Raw genomic sequence first — 12817 nt, 5'->3', positions numbered from 1 at the left:
TTATTTTTATGTAGACGGACTTGAGTCCTGGAAATGGGAAGTACAATGCCTGCACTTTAAAGGAAGGGTTTGTGTTATTGGCAGTTTGGAGGGATATGTTGTGTATCTTTATACGTATATGCTTCTAAACTGTTGTATTATGAGCACCTCTGCAGAAACAGTGATTATGTGTGAGTGAGGTGAAAGTGTTGAATGATGAAAGTATTTTCTTTTTGGGGATTTTCTTTCTTTTTGTGTCACCCTGCCTCGGTGGGAGACGGCCGACTTGTTTATATATATATATATATATATATATATATATATATATATATATATATATATATATATATATATATATATATATGTCGTGCCGAATATGTAAAACTGGTCAATTAGCAAGAAGTCATTTAAAATTAAGTCCTTTCTGAAATTTTCTCTTATACGTTTAAAGATATATTTTTTCATTAATGTTAATATAAAAATTTTTAATTTTGCACCACAAGAACCTTAGAAAACTTACCTAACCTTATTATAACAAGAGCAATATATTTTTGCCTAACCCAACTAAATATATTTTAAATACGTTTACAATAATTTAGTACTAAACAAACACAATCAAATATATTTTTTTTCGTTAGGTTCAGAGTGATTTTGGCGAAATTATTGCATACACAAATTTTCACTTGTCCTGTATGGCAAGATGAGCGTTGCTATTTAAGCCAAGATCGCAAGTTCTGCCTATTCGGCACGACATATATATATATATATATATATATATATATATATATATATATATATATATATATATATATATATATATATATATATGTGTGTGTGTGTGTTTATATATATATATATATATATATATATATATATATATATATATATATATATATATATATAATATAGGGAGGTGTCTTCACAAAATACAATTTCAACAACAAGAACATCAACTGGGACCAGGTAAACCATGTCCTATACGAAACATGTTGGGAAGATGTCTTAAAGGACATGGATCCAAACCAGTGCCTTGAAAGGATCAACTTCCTGGTAGCCGAAGCATGTTCTAGGCATATTCCCCTAAGAAAGAAGAAGAGCAGGAGTAAACTGGAGAGAAAAAGACGCTCCCTCTACAGAAGACGACGAAGAGTCACTGAGCTCCTCAGGAGTGCTAGAATATCTGATACACGAAAGGAGGCGCTGACCAGGGAAGTGGAAACTATCGAACTTAAGCTAAATGACTCTTACAGGAACCAGGAGAGGCAGGAGGAGCTTAAAGCTATTAGTGAAATTGAAAGAAATTCAAAATATTTCTTTTCATATGCCAAAAACAAGGCAAATACCACATCTAGTATCGGGCTCTTACTCAGACAGGATGGGACTTACACAGATGACAACAAGGAAATGAGTGAAATATTGAAATCCCAGTACGACTCTGTGTTTAGTGAACCACTAATCGGTCTGAGGATCGACGACCCAAATGATTTCTTCATGAATGAGCCTCAAAACTCCATAAATGTATGCCAGATTTCCGACATTACCCTAACTCCGATAGATTTCGAAAAAGCCATTGACAACATGCCTATGCACTCAGCCCCGGGCCCAGACTCGTGGAACTCTGTTTTCATTAAGAACTGCAAGAAACCCCTCTCGCATGCCCTAAGTACACTATGGAGGAGGAGCTTGGACATGGATGAAATTCCAGTCACTTAAAACAACGGATATAGCCCCACTCCATAAAGGTGGCAGAAAAGCATTAGCTAAGAATTATAGACCAATAGCTCTGACGTCCCACATCATAAAAATCTTTGAAAGAGTGCTAAGAAGCAGGATTGCGAATCACCTGGATTCCCAAAATCTGCACAATCCAGGGCAACATGGGTTCAGGGCAGGTCGCTCCTGCCTCTCACAACTACTGGATCACTATGACATGGCCTTGGATGCACTGGAAGAAAATCAGAATGCAGATGTAATATACACAGACTTTGCAAAAGCATTTGACAAATGCGATCATGGCGTAATAGCCCATAAAATACGTGCTGAAGGAATAACTGGGAAAGTGGGGAGATGGATCTTCAACTTCCTAACAAATCGAACACAAAGAGTAGTGGTCAACAGAGTTAAATCGGAGGCTGCCATAGTGAAGAGCTCTGTTCCACAAGGCACAGTACTCGCCCCCATCTTATTCCTTATCCTCATATCAGACATAAACAGAGATATACACCACAGCACCGTATCATCCTTTGCGGATGATACTAGGATCTGCATGAGGCTGTCATCTGCTGAGGACGCGGTTAACCTCCAAGAAGATATAAACAAAGTTTTCCAGTGGGCAACGGTAAACAATATGATGTTCAATGAGGACAAATTCCAACTACTCCGTTATGGAAAACTGGAGGAGATAATAACTAGAACAGAGTATACTACTGACTCCGGCCATACAATAGAGCGGAAAAATAATGTAAGGGACCTGGGAGTAGTAATGTCTGAGGATCTCACTTTCAAGGATCACAACAGTGCCACGATCGCACGTGCAAAGAAAATGATAGGATGGATAATGAGAACTTTCAAAACGAGAGATGCCAAGCCCATGATGATCCTTTTCAAATCACTTGTTCTCTCTAGGCTGGAATACTGCTGTACATTAACATCTCCATTCAAAGCAGGTGAAATCGCAGATCTAGAGAGTGTACAGAGATCCTTTACTGCACGTATAAGTTCTGTCAAGCACCTTAACTACTGGGAACGCTTGGAAGCACTTGACTTGTACTCGTTGGAACGCAGGAGGGAGAGATATATCATAATCTACACTTGGAAAATCTTGGAAGGAATGGTCCCAAATCTGCACACAGAAATCACTCCCTACGAAAGTAAAAGACTGGGCAGGCGATGCAAAATGCCCCCAATAAAAAGTAGGGGCGCCATTGGTACACTAAGAGAAAACACCATAAGTGTCTGGGGCCCAAAACTGTTCAACAGCCTCCCATCAAGCATTAGGGGAATTGCCAATAAACCCCTGGCTGCCTTCAAGAGAGAGCTGGACAGATACCTAAAGTCAGTGCCGGATCAGCCGGGCTGTGGCTCGTACGTTGGACTGCGTGCGGCCAGCAGTAACAGCCTAGTTGATCAGGCCCTGATCCATCGGGAGGCCTGGTCATGGACCGGGCCGCGGGGGCGTTGATCCCCGGAATAACCTCCAGGTAACCTCCAGGTAACCGCCTCTGGAACTGTTCTTGGGACCCTCATCCTCAGAGAAAGGAATAAACTTGCTTCAGGGAAAACTCAAGGTTCTCCCTGAAGCTGTTTGAGAATTTTCTCCAACTACCCCCTATATTTAATATATATTTTATTTAAAGACAAAATACATTGCCAAAACATTCACAAAGATACAATAGAAAGTAAAACAACATAGGTAACTCAGAGCTACATCTCGAATACTACTTTGTCCAACTCCCTGGCGGTGGGCCGCGTGCCCAGAATGCTGCAGGCATTTCCTCTCTGGATCGCAACACTGAGTCTCTGAAAGAGGAAGCTGGTCGCCCTGTGGTCCTTGGTTTCTATGATGAGCTTTTCACCCAGCTCTTTGAGGAACTTTAGAGCACACTTACCCCATGCTCCAAGGGTCTCCGACCCTATTGGGATGAAGTTATAGCAAGGGGTAAGGTCTTCATATTTGCGGATCTTCTGGGTCTCCCTGTGGCTGGCAGCTCCACCCCCTTTTACTACGGAGTATGGCAAGTAGGTGTCTGCCAATGTGGCGGCACAGGTGTAGTCCCAGGCAATCTGCTTTCCATCCTTCCAAGATAGCATAGTGGCTCCATCAGGACGCTTTTGACTTCCGTCAGACCTCTGCACTTGGGGTTCCCGTTGAGCAGGGCAACGGGCTGTGGGGAGGCTTCTCTTTATGATGTCATTGACCTCCTCATGCCTTGCATATTTCCCTTCTGCTGTGTGATACACGAGACCATGAAGTCCGAATTGACCAGCTGTCGCCCTGCCGCAAATGCACCTATGTTCGGTGAGGATGGGGGAGGCTAGGCGAAGAGCAACACCAATCCGAATGGCCTGTGGGTCTAGTCGAGTGCCTATGGAGGAATTGGGAACAGCTAACAGGAAATCTCCTGAGTGTGGTGCCTTCACTGCCAGGAGATGAGCTTTGTCCTTTGCTGAGGCGTTGGAGAGCATTGTGTTGGCGATTTTTTTCCATGATCGGTTTGTTCCAGTGGGACTGTTTGTGTTCTTTGGGAGGAGCTGGTCTACTGGAGGAATCTGTAAGGGTGTCCCACCGAATCGCTGCTTCAGTAAACCTGGGGTCTTGAGCTCCTACCACGTCTCTCAAGCATTCGGGAATATATATATATATATATATATATATATATATATATATATATATATATATATATATATATATATATATATTTATTTATTTATATTTATATATATTTATATATATCGTGCCGAATATGTAAAACTGGTCAATTAGCGTGAACTCATATAAAATTAAGTCCTTAAAATTTTCTCTTTTACGTTTAAAGATATATATTTTTCATTTATGTTAATGTAAAAATTTTTAATTTTGTACCAAAAGAAGCTAAAACAAACTTACCTAACCTTATTATAACAAGCGCAGTTTAATTTAGCCTAATCCAACTAAATATATTTTAATGTTCACAATATTTTAATATTGTAAATATATTTTTTTCGTTAGGTTCAGAATGATTTTCGCGAAATTATTGCATACACAAATTTTCGCTTGCCTTATTCAGCAAGAAGAGCGTTGCTGTTTAAGCGAAAATACACACACACACACACACACACACACACACACACACACACACACACACACACACACAATGCTTCTCTGAAAGGACTACTAGGGCACATCTTAATAAACTGTCTTGACTGTCAGAGAAGATGCAGAATCCATTTTCAGGATCTTCACTGCCCAGGCACGCTTTAACTGATCTCTTCGCCTGAAGTCTCACCCTTAATGAAATTCGTTTACATCTATATTTACAAGCCCAATTCTGATTCATTGTTTAACTTTCTACCAAGAGTCGATATTTTTCACGCTATATTCCCTTCATTCTTTTCACCAATTTTGCAGTTTCGGTAATATCCATTTTTCTACGGCTTTCAATTTGTTTATAACGCCGTTCATCAGAACATAGGACGGTTGTGGTGTAATTCTGTGCTGCTCACCTGTACGTTTGAAGGTGGCGGTGCGAAGAGTCGTCCCCTCGTTCATTCGTCAGTGCCTCTCCTGCATCCCTGGTAGAGCTGTTTTACCTATGCTTGCTGAATGTCGAGGTTTTATTATACAGAACATTAGATAACCTTTTGGTTTTAACACTCAAGCATCACCATTCTCCCTCCTCCACCCATCAGCCCCTTTTCATCTACATATCCTTCGCGTCTCGTTAACAGCAGTATATAGTCGCACTCAAAAGTGAAGTCACAGGAAACGCTGATGTTCGTCAACTGTAAAAGTTTATGTGATGCATAACTTAGAGACGCTTTGGGCAACCTTATCATTTTCTCCTTGTCCTCTTAATTATTATTATTCATATTCTGGAGAAGCGCTAAACCCTTAGGGGTCCTAGAGCGCCTTGTAAATGGGTAGTGATCAGATTTCATAAATACAATTCAAAGGTAGCTTTAGTTCTGTGGATACTGAATCCCTCACCGGCATCAAAGTTGACCCTATCTTCAGTGGGTCAGTTTATTGTCTACATTCCACTCGTCATACTTCTTTATTGTACGATTTATATTCTGGACCAAGACTGCGAGCGTGTGGCTTTACCTTGAAATTATATCATGTAAGTGCAAGAGGGTTATTAACATAGCGGGTATTGTGTGTTTATTAATAAATATTTTTTAAGCGTATCTGTAAATAAGTGATGTTCTCTTAGCTTGTAGTTTTATTGAAATCCAGGAATAGTAATTGTAGATTATAAAAGTTAGTTATCATTAGCCTTCATTATTTTTTTTCCACACGTATTCTCAGACAGCTGAAACATTATGCAAGATTCGAGTGTTTGTTAAACTCCCATAGTATATTACCCATAGTATATTACAGTTGCAATTATATCAGCTTTCTTCGAAATGTAAAATGTTATATTTGACTGTGCTTGACACTATAGCAATTAGTGCTTTATTTGGCTATTATTGAAAGTTGGTCCTCCGTGGAACTCAGGTCGGTTAGTTTTTCGCGCTTATTTTAGGTTAGGCTTGGTTTGATTTTTCCTCAGAGTATGAAATAATCTTATAATAATTTTATTAAAAAATAACTTTTAAAGAATTTGCACATGTATAATGTGTAATGCAGAACTCACTCAATATTGAACCATTTAAATTATTTTCATCACCAGTGAGCAACACAGTTATTACCCAGTATTTTTTTTTGTAGTTTTTATTAATTGATCAATTGGCAGATTTTTCACACATCCTAAGATAGTATAATCAGCTCTAGTCAGGTAAAATTTATTTTGTAATATGCTAAAACATTGAAGGACATTGTGGATAAATTCCAGGTCAGCAGCTTGTTGCGTGAGTGTTAACATTCTACACTGTGCTGGAATGTAGTCTGCATACTGTTAAGTAAATAAATGTGTTTATTTTTTTTAAGTTGCTGTAACTAGGATAAGGAGATTTAAATTTTCTGTGATTTAATGTTGCTGAAAATGCAATAAAGAAGCACTAGATTTCTGCGTTCTCAGGTTCCTGAAAATATGATAAGGAAATTCTAGAACTTTTGGATCACGTGAATATCAGGCCCCTGTCCCTCTATTTCTTCGCTTTCCCCAATGAAAAAGTTTTGGTTCAAAATTTGCACAAAAACCAGCATAGCAACCTAACCAAACGGTGCCAAAATTTACAACCTACCATAAGAATGTGTGTAGCTAAAATTCAGTGTTTCCGTTGGGGCGGGGGGAAAGGAGGGGTGGGGGTGTGGGTTGCAACAAGGTTTTTTGTAAGACAAAGAATTCACGAAATTTGAAACGGGGCATTTAGTAGAGGGGTTAAGTTTTAATGTGGCGTTAATCTCCTCCGTGAGTGGCATTAATTACATTCTTGGGTAAACAAACTTGCATCTTGCCTGTGATGGTGAGTCAACGGCCTCAGAGAACTATGCAGGATAGTCATGGATAAAAATCAGACAGCATTGTAACAACACAACAAGAGGGGGAATACAATTTTTTTTTTCCGACACGTCTCTCAGGTCCAGCACTCGTTGGTTCCACCCCCCCCCCCACACACACACACCAAAAAAGTAAACAGCATCACACAAAGGCAAGAGGCGAGGTCCACCGTGTACAACTCTCTCATCCAGGGGACGAATCCAACCTGAAAGGTACCCACCACGGCAGCACTCCTCCGCGGCGCGCGCGCGAGTGTGTACTCAACTATTTGTGGTTGCAGAGGTCGATTCATAGCTCCTGTCACCTGCCTCTTCGTGTGTGTGAATGAGTGAATATGTGCATATTCACCTGTTAGTTTGCAGCGGTCGAATCACAGCTCCTGGATCAGAATCTTAAGTAATTATAAGGTTTTAGGAAAAATAAAAGCACTAATGATGCAATCATAAAAATGCTAGATCTGCTTTACACAGCATTGGAAAATAAGGAATATCCACTAGGAATTTTTATTGACCTAAGAAAAGCTTTTGACACAGTAGACCACGACATCCTACTCCACAAACTTGACCATTACGGTATAAGAGACCATGCGCTTGCTTATTTCAAATCTTACCTTACTAATAGGTATCAGTATGTTACCATTAAAGACACAGCATCAACAACACGGCCACTTGATACTGGAGTTCCGCAGGGAAGTGTCCTTGGTCCCCTGCTCTTCCTCATATACATCAATGATCTTCCAAACGTATCCCAACACCTGAAACCCATTCTCTTTGCTGACGACACGACTTATGTCATCTCTCACCCTAATCTTGCCACCCTCAACACCATTGTTAACGAGGAGCTGATCAAAATATCGACTTGGATGACAGCCAATAAACTTACGCTTAACACTGACAAAACCTACTATATTATGTTTGGTAGCAGAGCAGGAGATGTACAAATTAACATTAAGATCGACAACACTCTAATTACCAGACATAATGAGGGCAAATTCCTAGGCCTATACCTTGACAACAACCTGAATTTCAGCACCCATATCCAACACATAACCAAAAAAGTATCCAAAACAGTTGGGATCCTCTCCAAGATACGATACTACGTGCCGCAAAATGCCCTTCTCACACTATACCACTCACTTATTTATCCATACCTCACCTATGCTATTTGTGCTTGGGGATCAACTGCAGCAACACACCTAAAGCCAATAATAACCCAACAAAAAGCTGCAGTAAGAATAATCACTAAATCCCATCCCTGGCAACACCCCCCCCCCACTCTTCATAGATCTTAAACTTACTCCCTGTTCAGTACATCCACACTTACTACTGTGCAATCTACATCTACAGGACCTTAAACTCCAATATCAACCTTGACCTAAAACGCTTTCTTGATAGTTGTGACAGAACCCACAGGCATAACACCAGACACAAACATCTCGACGACATTCCCCGTGTCCGACTAAACCTTTACAAAAATTCAATGTATGTCAAAGGCCCTAAAATCTGGAACACCCTACCTGAGAACTCTAGAACTGCAGACACATTCATCACCTTCAAAACTACCATTAGAAAACATCTTATCTCCCTGATACACCCCATCAACTAACTACACGTGTGTGTACACGAATACCACCTGGTGGTTCACACTTACACTCACTCACCCATTTGACCATAAACAAAAATATTAATCTCAATCTTAAAATAATGAATCCTATGATACTCCAATATTGAAACTATGTACTGTGCCAAAACAAAAGCATTCACATTGCTAAACTCACAAACTAGTATTTAGTCACTTAGCCATAATACCAACTTACCTCATAATTTGTAATATTTTAAAATAAAGAATTAAACTAAGTCTGCCCGAAATGCCTAGCCATGCTAGGCGTTCTAGTGGTACACTCTGTAATCATTATTTAACTACATGTAAACCACACAACAACCAAATTCTGTAAATTCAACATTGCAATCTTTATAGAGAATAAACTTTGAATTTGAATTTGAATTCTTGATCACAAGGACTCAATCGTATCTACTTTTTTAAACTACGTAATGTGTTTGTTGTCTCCGACTTTGTGGCTTGTGCGTTACATTTACTGCTGTGAGTCTGGTGAAGAATGAAAAGAGTACTTCCTAACGTCAGTGCTTCTTATCTGCGTCTTTAACTGCCATCAGTATTAAAAACTCGGGCTCCCTCTCCCCGCGTCTGGAACAGCCTGCCCTTATGAACCCCATCTAATCCTTTTAGTAGTTTGTTAGTAATGATCATATCCCAGGTCCCCCTCTTTTCTGATGTTTTCAGGTTGTTACTTAAGAGTATTTCCTTGTGATTCATTTCCATCAGTACTGGTACCAGTCTCGCCGTGAAAATTTGGATCTTTAGTTTATGTACATGATCAAGTGCGGATTCCATGCTAGTGCCGCTTACTCCAAAATGGATCTACGTATATTGTGTACAATTCTTAGTCTTGCATATGTTGCTGAAGTTGTGTGCTTGTTATCTATTGCGTCAGAGCCCACTTGGTAATATTCCGTGTCCGGTCTTCTCACTCACTTTTAATTTTCAGTATGTTTGTTAGGATTTAATTCAAATAGCTCTCTTCCTGATTACTTGCAGCCCATATTACTTAACTTGGATCTCCTCTTTGTCCTCTCTGGTTGTCATCATTATCATTAGTTTCATATCGTAAGCAAATAGTGATACATAGAATTCAGATTTCTGCGTGCGTATGAGTGAGGAGTGTTTGAGTGTGTGTGACGGGGTGGGAGCGAGTGTGCGTGCTTGCCATAAACGCATTTTTATCTCCCATTAAGGGTATTAAACCTAAAAATCCCCAGCATCCGATCGCCTACATAAATAGTCATTGTTGTCTTGCAACAAGGCCGGCCACTCACACAGAGAGCCTCTCATCCTTTGCAACACCCACGCCTTGCTGCCACCTACGTGTTCCTCTGAGCAGTGATGGAGTTGCTTCATTCCACCAAGTGTCACTCTTTGGAGTAGACGGGTAAACAGTGCTTCCGTCACTTCTCATTGAATTTATAACTGCCTAACACGTTTTGTGCCGCCATTCAGATATCAGTTGTTTTATACGTAAAAAATTTAATCACCATCAGCATTTTTTGTTTTTGAAAATCAGTGTCAGGTTAAAATATCTATTGAAAATTGAATTCACATTAGCATAAGTTATATAATTAGAAGACTGAAGTATACCACATAGAAGGTAAGCTTGTTTTTACTCCAGTGTGGTACAGTTAGCAGCCAACAAACCCGACAACAAGCACAACCACCGACCAACGCACCTAACCACAACCTCCGACCATCACCCAGCAACAACCAACACAGACCAACACCCAACAGCAAACCACCACCACAGACCAACACCCAACAACAAACACCCAGCAGCAACCACCACCACTACTTTTCATCCACCACCACGGACCAACACCCAGCAACAACCACCACCACTCTAACAACAACAACAACAACAACCACAGACCAACACCCAACAGCAACCACGGACCAACACCCAACAACAACCACCACCACTCTAACAACAACAACAACAACAACCACAGACCAACACCCAACAGCAACCACGGACCAACACCCAACAGCAACCACTACCACTACCTAACAACAACCACCACGGACCAACGCCCAACAACAACAACCACCGACCAACACCCACCCACCACCACCAACCAACACCCAACCACCACTACCAACCAACACCACCGACCAACACCACCGACCAACACTCTCAACACAACACACACATACTGCTACAAAGAGACAGTAATCTGGTGTGATACTAGTTGATAAGTCATTGGCACTGTCAGCTCCATCTTTGGCTGTTGCATAATCCAGGAATTATTCCATTTGTAAACTGCCATTATCTGATTGTCGTAGAGTCTCTGATAGCTGTCAAGGCTTTTTTCTTCACCTCTCTCTCCTTTTCTCTGGTTTCTCTTATTTCTTGCCCTTATTTCAAGCCCATGATGATCCTTTTCAAATCACTTGTTCTCTCTAGGCTGGAATACTGCTGTACATTAACATCTCCATTCAAAGCAGGTGAAATCGCAGATCTAGAGAGTGTACAGAGATCCTTTACTGCACGTATAAGTTCTGTCAAGCACCTTAACTACTGGGAACGCTTGGAAGCACTTGACTTGTACTCGTTGGAACGCAGGAGGGAGAGATATATCATAATCTACACTTGGAAAATCTTGGAAGGAATGGTCCCAAATCTGCACACAGAAATCACTCCCTACGAAAGTAAAAGACTGGGCAGGCGATGCAAAATGCCCCCAATAAAAAGTAGGGGCGCCATTGGTACACTAAGGGAAAACACCATAAGTGTCCGGGGCCCAAAACTGTTCAACAGCCTCCCATCAAGCATTAGGGGAATTGCCAATAAACCCCTGGCTGCCTTCAAGAGAGAGCTGGACAGATACCTAAAGTCAGTGCCGGATCAGCCGGGCTGTGGCTCGTACGTTGGACTGCGTGCGGCCAGCAGTAACAGCCTAGTTGATCAGGCCCTGATCCATCGGGAGGCCTGGTCATGGACCGGGCCGCGGGGGCGTTGATCCCCGGAATAACCTCCAGGTAACCTCCCTTTCCCTCCTCTCGATGTCTCCCTTCCCTCTTTCTCTTTCTCCTCTCTTCTGCCTTTTAAATTTTTTTTTTTTTGTAATTCTAAAAAAAAAATCGAATCTCTTATTCTGTCTCTTCCCTCACTGACTTGTCTGGAGTCAGCGTATATTAGTGAGTGTTGTTTAGTACAAGTCGAGTTTGTTTCATGATACTCAGGCTGGTTGATGAGTTTCCAGTCATCCTACTCCCGGAGCCCGGCCCACAGTCAGGTTGATCTGGCTAGTGCAATATTGAGTTTACAGTGTTTTCCCAGAGATGCAGCGCAGTTTTGAAATGTCAAGACGCTTTTGCAAATGAATTTGCGTTTTTTCCTGTGTGTAAATATTCTTTTCTTATAATATTTATATTTTTGTTGCCTCGCGCTGTGATGATGGGGTGCCCTTTTAAAAATTCCATGTCGCCTGTGCATGGGATAAGCCACCTCAGCTGCGAGATGGTGCTGTAATTTCTGTATAATAGTAACTAGCTGGAATGGTATGTAAATACCGACAAGGTAGAGATGCAGTAAATACCTTAGCGACAACCTTTTACCCATACAGTGGGATTTATTTAGCACAGGGTGTTGGTGAAACGTCAGTAATATAAGTATCCATTGCATCTAAGGATCATTTGCTAAAGTGGTTAATCCATCTCTGCTGGAACAAGCCATTTGCAACTCCATTACCTGCTAAACCCTTAATGGAATGGTTGACGATTTCCTCATTGCCCTGGTGAAGTCCCGCTGCGAGAGACCCACCCAGAGCCACCTGCTTGGTGCTTCTCACTTTGTTTGCTCTTGTTTTATAATTTTTTTTTTTTTTTTTTTTTTTTTATTTTATTTAAAATACAATACATAGCTTAACATAAAAACCCTTAAACTAGGGTTGATACACATTGTATATAAACACATTTTGAAACAATCTCTCAGAACGTACAATAGCAAATAAACACAATATTAACAAACACAAGAGGTTACACAATTATACTAGAAAATATCGCTTGTGACAAAACATAACATTAAGAAGATGGGCAATCTTAACCCTATGTACACAAGAACAACA

The 12817-nt window shown here is 40.7% G+C and overlaps 1 protein-coding gene across 10 annotated transcripts in view; it reads left to right on the top strand.

The window, feature by feature from the left end:
• Ack-like (activated Cdc42 kinase-like) overlaps window positions 1–12817 on the top strand; it is a 276769-nt gene that overhangs the window by 68208 nt on the left and 195744 nt on the right. Inside the window, exon 1 of one of the 10 annotated variants that reach the window (XM_053782698.2) lies at window positions 10219–10344. The exons of the other annotated variants lie outside the window; for them this stretch is intronic. The gene's annotated coding sequence lies outside the window, so the exon portion shown is untranslated. Of the gene's footprint in view, window positions 1–10218; window positions 10345–12817 lie in introns of those variants that run through there. 10 annotated transcript variants of the gene reach the window in all.

The sequence above is a fragment of the Cherax quadricarinatus genome, chromosome 28 (genome assembly GCF_038502225.1).
Source record: "Cherax quadricarinatus isolate ZL_2023a chromosome 28, ASM3850222v1, whole genome shotgun sequence".
Lineage (NCBI taxonomy): Eukaryota > Metazoa > Arthropoda > Malacostraca > Decapoda > Parastacidae > Cherax > Cherax quadricarinatus.
Note: the sequence above shows the minus strand (reverse complement) of the source record. Positions and strands in the feature narration are given on the sequence as shown.